This window comes from Harpia harpyja, chromosome 2, assembly GCF_026419915.1.
Source record: "Harpia harpyja isolate bHarHar1 chromosome 2, bHarHar1 primary haplotype, whole genome shotgun sequence".
Classification (NCBI taxonomy): domain Eukaryota; kingdom Metazoa; phylum Chordata; class Aves; order Accipitriformes; family Accipitridae; genus Harpia; species Harpia harpyja.
The window spans coordinates 77,278,849-77,293,614 of NC_068941.1; the positions used below are offsets into that span (position 1 = coordinate 77,278,849).

General features: G+C 39.8%; 1 protein-coding gene across 3 annotated transcripts in view; it reads left to right on the forward strand.

Annotated features, from left to right (window-relative positions):
* KIAA0232 (KIAA0232 ortholog) overlaps positions 1 to 14,766 on the forward strand; it is a 72,284-nt gene that overhangs the window by 299 nt on the left and 57,219 nt on the right. The window contains exon 1 of one of the 3 annotated variants that reach the window (XM_052780542.1): positions 447 to 534. The exons of the other annotated variants lie outside the window; for them this stretch is intronic. The gene's annotated coding sequence lies outside the window, so the exon portion shown is untranslated. Of the gene's footprint in view, positions 1 to 446; positions 535 to 14,766 lie in introns of those variants that run through there. 3 annotated transcript variants of the gene reach the window in all.

Consider the following 14,766-nt stretch of genomic DNA (forward strand, 5'->3'; position numbering starts at 1 on the left):
CCCCTCCGCCGCCCCCCCCCCTTCTTTCCCGCCGCTGCGCTGAGGGACGGGCGGGCTCGGCCCCCGGGGAGCGCCGGGCCGGCGGCTCGGGGCCCGGCGGCTCGGAGGCCCGCGCCGGCCCGCTCTCCCCGCTCTCCCCTCCCCGCTAAGAGCCCGGGAAGAGGAGGAGTTGCGGGGCCGGGCCGGGCCGGGCCCGGCCGGCGCCGGGAGGACGGTTTCCCGGGACGGCGTGTCCCGCTTCTGGGCTGCGCCTGCCGCAGCGCGGCGGGAGCGTGCCGGGGAGGCCGGGGGCAGGGCCGGGGGGGGAGAGGGGAGGAAGCGCGGCGACGGGAGGAGAGGGGCCGGGCAGGGGGTGACAGGGAGCGTGAGGGGCCGGGCGGGGGGGCTGGCTGCAGGCCGGCGGCGAGGCAGGGCTCGGGGGCGGGGCCGGGGGCCCGGCCGGGGTGCCCCGGTCCGAGCGCCTGCCTGGGAGCCGAGCCCTCCCCGGCGCTCCTCCGGCCCGGCCCGGCCCGGCCCCTGGGGTCTCGGCGTCAGGTGAGCCCCTTGCGGCGGCGGGAGGGAGGGAGGTGCCGGCCTGGAGCGGGAGCCGGGGCTCCGTGCCTGCGGGCCGGGTCACGCCCGGGAGGAGAGGAGGAGGGAGAGGAAGGCGGCACCCAGCACCCACCCGTCGTGGGTGCCGGCCTGCGCCCATGTCACCCGCCGCAGCGGACGGGAAACCGGAGGATGCGGCGCTTCGGGTCAGGGTAGCGAGAGCCCGAGCCGGGCAGCCCCTTCCCTGCCCAGCCTGACGGTGAGGCTGAAGTGACAGGGCTTTCCGCGCCCTCCTCCCCCCCCCCCCCCCCCCGTGCTGCCGGGCCCGGCTGGCGTGCGGCTATGGCTCACGCCGTGACCTTTCATCCTGTGCGTAATTGTACAAAGCGCAGGCAGCGGCTGCTGACCCGCCGGTGAGGAGGAGCTGGGAGACGGGTCCAAATGCCTCGCACCGGGGCAGATGGAAACCACCGCTGGCTTGGCTGAGGCGTTACAGGGTTACCCCGGGGGCCGATCTGGTGGGACTGGCTCCCCTCCTGGGGTTTTCCTACTTTTTTTTTTTCTTTTTTTTTTTTTCTTTCCGACAGCATTGTCCTTTAGGGCCTATTGAAGGGAAAAGGCGGATAGAAAGGCTAGGGCTGCTGCTGTTTCAGGAGGAGGAGGAGCTGGGCTGATGGGAGACTGATGGGAGCCGCATCCTATGGCCGCTCGGAGCTGCGCGCCGCCGGGGCGGGCCCGGCAGGGCCGCAGCCGCTCGTAGGCAACGGGCGGGGTGGGCGGGTGGGGGGGGGGGACAAGGTTTGGCGAAGGTTACAGCTGAATGCAGAAGTGACACAAACTGACGCTTCGTTCCAGCAAACTCATTTCCATCTTCTCCTCGTGTCGTCTCGATTAAAAGCCTACATTTATTAAGTCGCGTTAGGAAACTTTGAGAAAAGCGAAAGTGCGGTGCCTTTTTTCTGTTTTGTCTTTGTTTTAATTACTCATTGCAGTACCTGATACTGATCTGAAGGGTGAAAATAGTACGATTTGCTTGTCCTTTCAAATAAAAGGCATTCCTGTATTCCGATGTTTTCTGTGTATAAGTAATTCGGGTTGTAGTTTACAGGCCTGGGATCAGAGGACACTGTGGTGCAGGTAGTTGATTTTCCTCATACCAACCCTTTTAAGTGTTTAGGTTTTTACCCTTCTGTTGCACACTGTGTATTACTTCTGTGCTTCTGGGATGAGCTGGGAATTGCAGATCAAATTTGGTTTCTAAGCTGTCAAAAGTGAGCTTGTGATGATTCAGTAGATAATTGTGTAAAACAAACTACTTCACTGCAGTGCTTAAAGCCCAAGTATTGCGGGCTTCTCACAATCCATGGGAGCCTGAAATTGACATTTTTCTTTATTATTTAACACAAAAATACGTCTTATAAATGACATGGAACTTGATCGTTACTTGACATGTAACTGTGCAGATTTTATTTTGTACTAATCCTCCATCTGCTGTTTCTTGCCAGTATGGATATGCTAAAATGGTAGTGTACAACCCCTCCCAATCAATAAAGCATATTGTATAGGTATCAAAATCTTCTACTTTGATCATTGAGATATAAGAGGGGATGTAGGTAACTTGAATAAAGTGAGTAGTACACTATATATTTATAATGTTCTTCATTTTCAAAGGCTAAGAATTAAAGGGGAAATCCTGATTTGTACACTCCATTGAAAGCGTCAGCAGTTTATATCCCCGCCATATTCTGCTTAGCAGATATTCGCACACGTACAGTCACAGAACTTTATCAGTTCATTTGTCTCATGCACTGTGGGGGTAATGATCCTCTGAGATGACAGATTCTGCAAATTTTGATTGAATCCATGACCCTCTAGCTTTTCTGCTCATCAGCGAGGGAATCGGAAGGAAAGGAAGGGGCAAGCAGATCTATATGTGACTCAAGAGGAAAAATTGGAGGCCTTAAACTTCTCTTGTTAATATGCTGATTTCATAGTCTGCATTCCCCACTGCTTTTGTTGTTGTTGTTGCTATTTGTTAATCTTCCAAGTAAGAGAAATTCCATAGGGGTAAAATGATGTCAGCATTTTCCTTTGCTCATTTGCTGTGCATTCTAGCAGGAACAGGGACAGAGGAAGATCTAGATACTGCTCACAACTTCATTATTTGTCCTTCTTGAGCATCTTGTTTCTAGGTGAATAGGGGGAATGAAGGAAGCCAAGAGGTACATTTTATACTTAGCATGGGTGAATTTGCTGTGGAATTTTATTGGGTTTTAGGCGTAGTGCTGTAGAGTCAGAATAGACTTTCTGTCTACTTAGAATCCTAGCAAAATCATTTATCAGTTTGCTGCTTCTTTAAGCTTTGCATGAAGCAGTATACAGAATTTGTACTGATGGATGCTGAAAGTAGTGTTAAATACTTCCTTTAAAGCCATCTACAAGTTAATGTGTTCAAAGAAAGAAGTTTGAGCTGGTTCTTTTTTTTTTAATTTTTTTTTTTTTAGCTCGTGAGAGTAAAGGACCCTTATTTCTTGTTATTCCATTGCAGCTTGTTTTTCCTTCTACCTTTTCTTAACACATGCATTTATAGCGTAGGTTTCATACCTGTCTGATAGACTGATAATGCGAAGCCCATAAATTGTATAATGGTAACAGCAACTGATAGCTAATTACTAAAAGTAATAACTTATTACTATAATAAGATGAGTAACAACGTCTGCTAAAACAGAACGTGATGAAGAGAGCAAGACTCAGAATTCCTGTAGGCTACAAGAGGTAGCAGGAACAAGTCTAGTTATCTGCGCTGCTAGTGGAGCTTGGAATACAAATGATCTTCTAGAAGCTATTTAATATGCTCTGTTTATTGGGATAGTTTCTTCTGTATAGCGGAACAGAGATTGGAATCCTTCATTGTAGTCCAAGAACAGTGACAGGCTGGTTAGGTAATTTGTAAATGTAATTATAGAAACAAGTTGTTGTGTTGTGTCGTGTCCATTCCCCTAACCCTGCCCCAAGAAATTTTTTCTGAGTAAAGTCAATTTCATGATACAAAATAAAAATGTTCAAATGAATATTTGAATGCTCAGTTGCATTTCAGTACACAGACAAAAAGAAAATTGGCTTATAGGAGGGAAAAGTATGTTGTTTTCATAATTTGGAAATAATCTACCAGAATTTTCTAGGCAGAAATACTGGGTAACTGCAGGACTGGCAGAGTGGTTTAGTAGAAAAAGACCTAGATGAGCTAGTTATAATGTTTTTACTAAAAGCATCTTGTGCTACTTTCCTGAAAGTTGGTTGGGTGCATTTGTGATGGATGCTGAGGGACTGAATGTGTATTTTATTGGGCCACGGTGGCAGTTGGTGGGGTGGGAGGAAGGATTGAGTAGTTTGAACATTCAGTGCAGAAATTATTTTTTCACAGACTTCTTACTAGAAGTTATTTCTCTAGCTTTATTGGAAGCTACTGAATATTTTTAATCTGCTGTTTCCTTTATAATTTTATATGCAAGTGTTTGGATTTACCTGCATAAAACTGTCCATTTATTATTTCTACATCATCTAGGTTCTGTTCATAACTTGGCTTCTGTATGTCCACTTTGGTATCTGTCTTTCCAAGAGGTTTATTTCTAGGGCAGTAGTGTGGAAATTTCAATTATAAAGGATTTAAATTCATTTTTCACTGTTGTGATATTAAACGTAGTAGACGAATTATATCCTGCTAGGTTTGTGCATAGTCTGTGCTCAGGCTTGCTATAACAATTTTAACTTTTAATATAATTTGGGGAATGTTTAAATTTCTCTTTTTTACTGTGTTGAGGAAGAAGTTGCAAATATGCGGTCCATGCTAATTTTACTTTTGTCTGTAACTTTCTAGGCCTTATTCTAGAAAGGATTGCATCTGAAAATTTATAGTCTGTGCAAAAAACTTGTTAATAAATAAAAATAAATTGTAACGGGGATGAAATCTGAATAGTTTTGTGTTCTTTTTGTAGCTTTTAAAAGTCTTCCCCTGATTACTGTTAAATTTATATAAGGAACAAGGTCTGCTGGATGGAACGCTGGACTAGGATTGAAGAGACCTGCAGTTTTCTATCAGCTGTGTCACTGAGTGAATTCAAGCAAATTGTTTCATCTTAATGTGCCTATGTTTAAGATGCTGTGTGGAAAGGAGGAGCTGTTATGCCTTTTGTGTGTTATTAAATAGTGTGAGTGTGGGTTTTTTGTTGTTTTTATGGTTTGGTTAGATGAACTAGCTTGGTTATAGAAGAATTCTGAAGGGAGCCATAGTTGCATTGCAGGTGAGGTTTTGCACATATAGACTGCAGAAGAAAGTACAGAGAGAGATAAGAGGTACAAGACTAGGGGAAGCTGAAGGCCAGAGAAAATAAAGCAACTTTTCATAAGATTGTGTAGTTTTAACATCAGAACACCAGAGTTGAGTTGCAAGATACGTATACTCTGCAAGGTTATTCCAGGTAGTGTTAGCTTAGTCAGGACTTAGGTTGAGATAATAATCTTCAACAGTAAAGTGGGAAAACGTGCTAAAACATACACAGAGTGATTAAGGAAATTATTTTGGTCATTTAGTATGTGTCATATGTGCTTGTTAAGAAAATAAAGTGTTTTATTAGCCTAAAGAAAAAAGGCTGCTTGAAGCATCACTAATGAAGAAATCAGTAATGCGTATTGCTGCCATTGGATGAGTAATTAATTCTCACTAAATCCTTGTGACACTGTAATCTGTTATTACAAACTTGAAACAAATTTGAAGACTGTGGCTGAGTGGGAGTGCAACATTAAAACACTGCATTGAATTTAGGACACTAGAGTGTCTTTAAAGAAACAGAGCCAGCTTCCAGTGATTTGTCTGATTGATAACTTAGCTTATGAAACTTCAGGAAAAACTTTTACTGTTTCATGGTATTTTAATTCTGGCTGAAGATTTTGAGCTGATGACTGTTACTAATTAGCTAAAGGTTGCTGTTGAGTTAATTCCTATTCTCCTGGTTCTGTCTTCTGGGGTAGAAGTTCACTCTGCTGCTTGCTTGACTATTGCACTTAACAGTGAAACTGAATTACCTATAGCAATTTTTGTTTTATTGAAGTTTTTATAGCTGCTTTGCTGGGAAGTCATGTTGAATTGTGTGGGGTGACATAAGAGTTTTAAAATGTTTCTGTAAGTCCAGATATTAGTTTAATTTTCATATTTATGTAGATCACTTTTTCAGCAGCTTCTCTGAACAGGATATCTTATCAGCTTGAGAGAAACCTCAGAGTTCCAGTTTTTAGTAACTTTGTTCTTGAGTTGTGAAAGAAGTGCCTTGGTTAACAGTATAGTAACTTCCTTGAAGAGAAGTAATATAATGCTGACCTGCTGTTTTTGTAAGAGGTTTTCTGGTGGTGATAGTTAAATATTTTGCATTTTATGTAAAATAAGATTTTCAGTTGTCATTTGAAGTAGCAAACAGCAAAGTTATTATTTTAAGAGCAATATTAACCTGTCCTACCTGTTCAGTCTGTAAACTTTTTTTTTTTTAAATAAGCAATAGCATTTTTCAGCAACATACTTAATCATAAAAGTGGAGATGTGATAAGGCAACAAATATCACCACTGTTTTTATGGAAAAAGAGAAGAAAAAGTTGTTTTCCTGGTGGTCTTACAACATAAACTGAACAAACAATGCCTACGCAAATGCACTCAAATGCTAAAATATGTATTCCTTCATGTGAATTGTTATTCAGTTCAAAATTGCGGAGTCTCCTACTTCTGATCTCAATTTCATAAATATATAGAATTTCATTTACTCACATCACATTTTGGATTAAAAATTAGAGGTGGTAGCAGTGCAGGAGAAAAGCGTTTGAAACAATTTCCTTTGTTGGTCTGCCATATTTTCTTTGCTGCAAAGTCAGTACCTTCTCTGCTGGCTAAGTCATAGAGCTTGCAAATTCAACTTGTCATAACTCCTTGCCATTACTGAGCTTCTTGTGGCTGACACATACTATACATTTTTACACAGTTCTTAATGAAATCATTGTCTATATGTGACTTCCAACTGAATTTATGCTAACATCTTTTTTTTAATGAAAAGAGCTGTTGAAAAGACTATGTAGTTAGGCAATAGTTCTATTTGTTTTCAAACCCTTCATGAGGCTATTTTAAGCTTTTCCAAAAGGTAGTCATTAACTCCTTGAATCGCAGACCAAGTATAGAAAACTTCAATAGTAAGCATTCAGAGAAGACCTTCATAGAAATTAAAGAAGTTAATAAAGCAAAGTAAAATATATAGTATGGTCATTAACTGGTTAGATGTTTATATACAGCTGGATTATTAACTTTGGAAGTATAAATAGCTGGAGAAATACCATAGCCTTTAAATGGGCAGTGGTTATTTGATCTTTGGAAATCATAATTCATTCTCCTTTTCCCTCCCCAGCTGAAAGATGCAACGTATGTCTAAGAAAAAATTGTATATTAATTGAAATAAATCCTATATGGTTGCACTAAAAGAGTGGCCACTGGGCTACTTGGTGCCACAGTAGCGTTCCAGCTCATGTGAAGAGCACTGAATATTTTATCAGGGTGGCCCCACTGGTGGCCTGGGGGATGGGATGACTCCTTCTGGTGGCTGCCTGTGCCTCGGAGGAGGCTGGCAACGCCTCTTGGGGCACACTGGTTTCTGTGTCTACGCACTGAGAGGTTATGAAACTGGAGGCAAGTCTGTTTTAATGGATGCACATTGCTCAGGCCTCCAAGCCATTACCGTCCCGCTTGGGAAGGGAGTTCAAACACAGGTAAATAGCTGTTAGTAACAGGTAGTTTGAACTGCTCTAAAAGTCAGGTAAATAGAAGACATCACGAGGGCAGGAAGGAGAGTGATCAAAGTAGTCAAGAGCATATATCTGATCTTCCCATTACTTGACTGCATCCTCTGTTGCGTTTTTAAGCCCCACATATATTCTAGGTGATAGAAAGGCTAGTAAATACAGTGAGACACAGGTAGTAGAAAGCTTACAGATATTACATGCCAAAAGTCCTGAGGATAAATGTCTCAGTGAGCTTAAAATGTGTGCATCCTTTGTGATCTTAGTTATATTTGGTTTTGGTTTTTATTAACTCCGTTTACGTTTCCATAAGTCTGAGAAAGAGTTATTGAAGTATGATGATGGTAATCAACGATGTGTGGTCTGCTGCTTGTGTACATAGTAAAAGATACAGCTTTTGATAAATAGTGTCCCTGTGAAGATTCTCATGGGACTGAACAAGAAAGACTACCTGTCTCCTCCTTGAAGTTACAGCTAGACAAGTATTTCTCCCCAAGACCTCTCAGGCCCAGTAGCAGTCCATCCAGGCAATCCCAATGTGTAATAGACTTGAGGTAAACGGGGGAGGGTGAGATGTTTGTCACTGGCTTTGCTCTGGTATGCTGATAAGATCTGCAATTTTAAATTGAAAAACTTAAATCATACCAATGTCTTCAACGGTAAAAAGAACGTAACAGAACAGTCTGAAACCTGATGTCGGTCATACTGAAATTAGACCAATGGTTGGGGAGTGCTGTAAAGTAGGAGCCGAGGCAACGTCTATGTTTTTGAGGTGTACACGTGCCGCCTTCTGCATTAGCACTCACACTTACTCTTGGGTTCTCCACACTTTGGTGACCCATAATATTCTAGGCTAGTTACAGTGCAACACCTGCCTCTCTGTGACCAAACTTGAAGCAACCAGTAATTTCTTTGTCATCTCCAGGCTACTGTTGTGGTGGGATTCTGTTTGTTTTGAGGCTGAATCTGCTGAATTATATGAGCATGGGATACAGTTGCATGGGTCAGTAGGGAATTTCTGTAAAAATGTTGGAAGTACATATCATACCTGCTGAAATACCTGTATTGGCTTCCACGCTTCGTGTTCCAAAGAATAATGGTGGTCTGAAAGACTTGTATCTGAATTAGCTAAAATGTAGTTTCTGAACTCTGCCTTCCTAATGTTTTCTTGTTATACTTAACTGGATCTAACAGTAGGTTGCTTCTGAAAGGGACAACCCCACTTCCTCTTGTATGCCAGATGTAGAAATATTGTGGCAAGGGAGTGAGTTGATAGCTTATTTGTATTTTTTTGAAGACTGGCCCACCAAAAATGAATTTTTTGCATTTGGAACAGGCTGATCCAGTTCATCCCTGCAACCACACAGTGGACGGGTTAAGTACAAGGACAAAAGGGTGAGAATGCCAGGAAGGGACAATGGGAGAAACAGTAGAACATCCTCTCTTGGTGGCAGTATGCAGTTGCGGTGCAGTTTGTGTTATGCTAACTAGCCTTTGAGTCAGCCACACAGGTTCCTCTGTCAAGATGCTGCTGGTGGTGTCGTTCTCTTGAAAGTTAGGTACTGCTGGTATAAAAAAACCATCACTTCTGTTTTTTACAAACTGGTACTTGTGCCGGCAATACCAGCAATTCAAATTTTGTCAGTTACATGCAGCATTTTTTTAAGTTCATTTTTAATGTGAAAAATATTTACTTAATCCTTGTCATTAGATGCTGATTTGTATTTTTAAACTTACTAAAAATTATCATTTTGAAGTTACATGATATGTGTACATTTTTATTTTTTTCAGATAGGATTTTAAAAAAAATGTAGTCTTGTTTAAACAAAGGAGTAAAATTTAGTTCAAACACCAATTTTAAGCAAGCTTGGAATTTAGTTCAAAATCCATTCTGGACAGTAAACTGGAAAAAAAAATCTCTCATAGCAGTTCATGTTCATCATTTTTTAAGAATAGAATAGAATTATTAGGACTGTAATGGTGGCTGGATAACCTCGTTTGGACGAATTCATACTAAAATAAGGTAAATGTTGCCATTGTTAATGGCAGATGGGCATTTGAAATTAGTGAAGCAGTGTTTCACTCCTTTAGATTCAGACAGTCTATAAATACCTTTTGATTTATTAAATCTGATCAATGTTTGAAGGCGTTTTTAAGAGTTGTAAGCCCTTCTTAAAATTAATACTGAAATTTTTGGAGACATAGTGCTTTGGGTTGGAGGGATGCAGGTTACAGATGTGCTGTACTTAGACTTACCTGGTACAACTGCACAACAAACTGTGGTACCAGAAGTTGTTTTATTTGTCAGGTTCTATTTTGTCAGAAATGTTCTGGGCTCCCTTATGTTTGTTGAAATGGAAGTGGTGGCTATGTGCTGCATAATGAAGTGCTTGCTTTTGATTTTTTTAATGCATCTTTAATATTGAGTCTTGACCTCAGGAAACAGTTTCCTGAGTGATGCTATGAAATAACAATACTTCTGTCTTGAAGGTAAAATTTGCTTCCTAAATTATCAGGACAGCTATTGAACCATGATATGCAAAACTTGCCAACTATTAGGGCTTATTAATTAAATTTTTAAGTCATATTACATGTAGCGAAGGACCACTTCCTAGGTCTCCATTATGCAGAGATGCTTCTTTACAAGTCTGCTATATGTAATAGGAACCCTTTCAAAAGAGTCTGTTTATGAAGCTACTTTCAGACCTTCTTACAATTCTATAAAGCGATGACATTTTGGTATGTGGTGGACATAGTATGCTGTGAGTGTTCTTCACAGTGTTTGTAGGTTTTGCTGCTAGGTCATGCTTTTTCCTCTTTCCATCTTGCCTTTTTTTCCTAACTTACAAATTGTACTTTTTCCAGCTTATATTACATGTTTGTTTTGAGGAAGTGGAGAATATTCAGATTACGGAGAATTTGCAGTCTTCGATATGCAGTTGAACCCCTAGTGCAGGTGCCTCACCTGCTAATTCTGCAGTCCATTAACAATTGTTTCCCATAGCTCAGTTTTTGCTCTGTGACAGGATTGATATTCTGACATCTTGTAACAAAGTTCATATATGTTAATAATGTGCAGCCCTGTGAGTGGATCAGCTAATTGAACTCTTCCAGCTACTGTTTTTTTAATTGTTGTTCTTGTATTATGGTGAACATGAATGTTTTATAAGAACAGCTGTACTGGTTCAGACAAAGGCTTTCTCAAATCTGGTACTTGTCTGCAACAGCATCTGTAAGTGAGCTGTTAGGGACGAAAAAGAACAGGGAGAGTATATGTGATACCTCTCCTGAATACTCCCTCAGCCTCACACCATTTTCAGTCTAGGGGATTTCCTCAGCCTGATGTGGTTTGTCTAGCTGGAAACTCTCAAGGGATCTCTCTTGTTCAATTTCCTTTGAAGCCCATCTAATTTTTTTTTTTGAGTCCTCAGTGTCTTTTGGCAAGGAATTTCTAGTAGCTGTTTTGTGAAGTTTTGTACATAGCTCTTACTAACTTGTTGGTACTTTCTATTAAAAAAAGACATTGACCAGTCAATCTCTATCCATGGAGAGGCATGTTGTCTTTGATATTACAGGACCAGGGTTGCACGTTACGTACAATATGCGTGCAAAACATTAATTCAGTGGCACAAGTATGACTTTAGTTTTGTTCTGTGATTTGCTCTTTTGACTGCTGCTGGGTTTGAGCTTACAGTTTCATGAAGTATCTAACATACTACTTAGGAAATAGATCCTGGGATTAATAGTCAGCTCACAACTTGTTGTTCTATGTATTAATAGCATGAGGTTATTACTCCCGCTATGTCTCATTTCAAGTTTACCTATGCTGAATTTTGTTTGCCTTTTGATTGCCCAGTCCAGTTTCATAAAGTCCTTCTGCATTTTTTCAGTTACATTGTGTTCACTATTCCTGATAGCTTGCTGTTGTTTGGTAGCTTCTCAGCTGTCACCCATCTCATCTTCCAGGTCACTTACAAATTTGTTAAGCAATGCAGGTCCCAGTGCAGAATCCTACAGAGCTGCACTGGTAACTCCGCTGGTGTCATCTTGGTTACATCTCTGTTCATCTTCTTTGCTAACCTAAGTAAATGAGGCTTATATGGTAGCTCTTGAACCCTTTGAGTAATTCCATTAAGCTTTTATACAGGATTAGCAGCTTCAGATTTTCATTTGGATAAGTGTTATGAAAATAAGCTTGCAGATTTAGAAGAAAAAAAATCCTGCAGTAACACCCACACACTGGTTTCTGTGTCCTCTGTGGGTTCTCTGACTTGAGTTACACTAGAACCATAGCATAAGCCCAGCCTCGTTAGACATCAGTCAACCATAAAACATATATCCATTACAAATGAGATCGTATCACTCTTGCACTTCCCAATAATACTTCTTAAAAAAGGAAATTACATGTATATCTAAAAGTTAATTCACAGAGCTGCTTTTATGCTTCCAACCACTTTTAGTGTTCCTTGTGTTGATTCCAGCCAGGTGTTTTAATCTGTGTTTCTCATGGCATGGCAATGCTTCTGAAGCTTTGTGGCAGAAATTGTCTGAACTGAGGTAGAGGTTTGTTTATACCATAGGCATTATAAATTTTTTTGTTTTACAATAGTGTTTCAGTGCCTTGGTCATGAATCAAGTCCCTGCTTTGCTGTTTATTGTACAATAACATCAAACATCACCAACACATAAAAAAGCTGTCCTTGCTCTGAAGACTATACAGCCAAGTTTCATAGATTATCGAGGAATGTGATTAAAAAATAACAACTTCTTTTACTTCTGAATTCACATGTCTTTTAAATGCCATGTGAAATTTATTAAGGACACAGTTTCCATTGTTTGCTAGATTTTAAATAGGCTTTGTTTCTGGGCTTTGACAGTGCCCTCCCCAGTATGTGGCCGTTTGGTTTGTATGTTAAGGATTTGTTTAGATTTTTCACTGAAAGAAGCAAAAGAAATGATGGTAAAATTGCTAATTTCTCCATAATATATAAGAACAGTTTTGGGCTTCTGGTACCATCATATGATGTGACCATGCTTTTGATTATCAGTTTTCTAGAGGGAACTGAAATTTACTGAAGCAAGTATGTGATTTTAGTATGTTATTGACCAAACTTGATAAAATTTTCACTTTGATTTATAGTAATTAGGGTTTGCATTGTTTTTGGTACATGTAGTTGCCACGGAGAGGAAGGATTGTTTGCTTTTGATACAACCATTCTGGGGAAAAAATACTACTTCTAAAAAAACTTTGTCCTGGTTAAAAAATGTGGACACTTACATCCACATTAAAAAAAAAAGTAAGAAAGAATTCTATAATTTTTTTTTCTTGATGCCTTGAAAAATTGTCATACATTGACAAAGACCACAGTGGGGAAAAAAACTTCTGAAAATGAGAGCTGTTAATTGTAAACTTTGTAATGTACTGGCATATTTCAAAGAATAATAGAGGAAACTTTGTATAAAACAGCAGCTATGACAGCTATTGTGTGAGAATGCGTTCGGTCTAATTGTTAACATATAGCAGTAGGCAGAATGAAGCACTGAAAACACAGATTTTATCCCTTTTGGGAATGGAAGGAAGGAAAAAGGTAGCATCTGTAGCTTTATCCAAGAGATTGACTTCTCTGTAATAGATGTATCAGAATGTGTAAGGAGTAACTTTTAGGCTTGAGAGACTTTATTTGTAGAATATACAAATAAATAATATTTTAGTTTTCAACTTCCTTCAATATGTAGATCCTGTAACTTTTTTTCCACTGAGAGTGTAGACCCCAGCGTAGTGAATTTAAGCCTGCAGAGAATTTGCTTCGTTTTTAAGTTACCTTTTTATGATCTCCAAGAAATAGTTTGTGGACCTTTAGTTTACCTGAAAGGACAATAGTAAGGGGTATGGTTTTTACTCTCCTATTCTAATATTTTCTGTTGCACCTACTATCAACTCTTAAAGTATCTTTAAGAAAGCTTGAAAGCTTGTTAAAGGGTTAAGCCTACTTATTTTTTTCGTTTCTGAACAAACATTTTTTTGTAACCTTACTGTGTAGATACGTAATTTTCAGAGGCCTCTTGGTGCTGATAAAATACAGGTGAGGCTACCTTAGATTAATTCAGTGGATTTTGTGGTTTGGCTTTGGTCACTGTTTTCTAAGATTAGAAACAGTTGGAAAAAAAGGCCTTACTTAAAAGTAAGCTAAGTAAGCTATCAAGCTCCTTAAAATAACTTATTTTTTTGTATGAAAGGGAATTATGGAGAAAAAAAGCTGTTGAAGACATGGAAATGGCTTGCCTGGCATGAGCTTTTAGCCAATTTACTCTTTTGGTTGATAGTCTGATATGAACAGTTGCATATGCTAGCACTTTCTTGGTGGGCTTGTATCAAACTTCATTGAAGAGTGATTTAATTACACTGTTCTTTTACTGCAAGCTTTGGTAATCTTAGTGTAATTTTATACTATCATGCTGTATTCCTGTAGATATAACTATCACAAGAAGGTGTTTGTGTGGCTCTCATTATACTGTAGTACCAAGGCACTTATTTTATGTATTTGTTATGACAATACCTGTATTCAGGGTCACTTACAGGGAAGCCCAGGATTATTTAGTTTTCAGAAAAGATTATTTACCATGAAAGAACAACTCTATTCTAGGGAATGGCCCTGGAGTGTTCCTGGAGCGTTGATCCTCCTTCTTGCTTCTTGCTATTGATTACTTAAAGTTGTTGCTTTTCTGTAACTAGATCTCAGGAGACTAAAACTCAGTTATTGTCTTCTGCTGTCTATTTTAGGTCAAAAGAATGTTTAGTAACTATCACACTGAGTAGAATTTTGAGAAAGAGTATCTATTCTAAGATTATCTAAGTTGTAAAGTCCGAGTGTTTACACAATTATCTATTCTCATTCCTTTACAAGACACTTCATAAGTTGGCTCTTGTGCCTCTAGTTGTTAAGCTGTTGACAACTTACCTAACAGTGACCTTAAGGTCATTGATTAATGTTACAAAAACTGAAGGTTACTTAAAAGGAAAAATTCTGCTAGGAAGTGGAGTAAGCAGAAATTCTTTTGAAAGAATTTCATCATATATTTTTTTACTTTAGGATTTGTAAGTAATCAGTAGTTTTTACAAACTATTGAGAGATGTGTAAATTTTTACTTGGTAATTCTCATTATAGGGCATGTCCCTCCATCATATTTTGTAGCTGTAAATGGAAAATTCTTTCCAACTTGGTAGTTCAAATAACTAGCCTTGCACTAATTACTTAGGCTGTATTGTAGTCTTCCTGTTCAGATTAGCCATGGTCATTGTGAGCATGGAGAAAGTTATTTTTAACAAGACATTGTGAAAAAGATTTAAAAGGGGTGATAACTTAGAAAATGTTGTCTCTAAAATTGAGCTTCACATCTGTTAGCAGA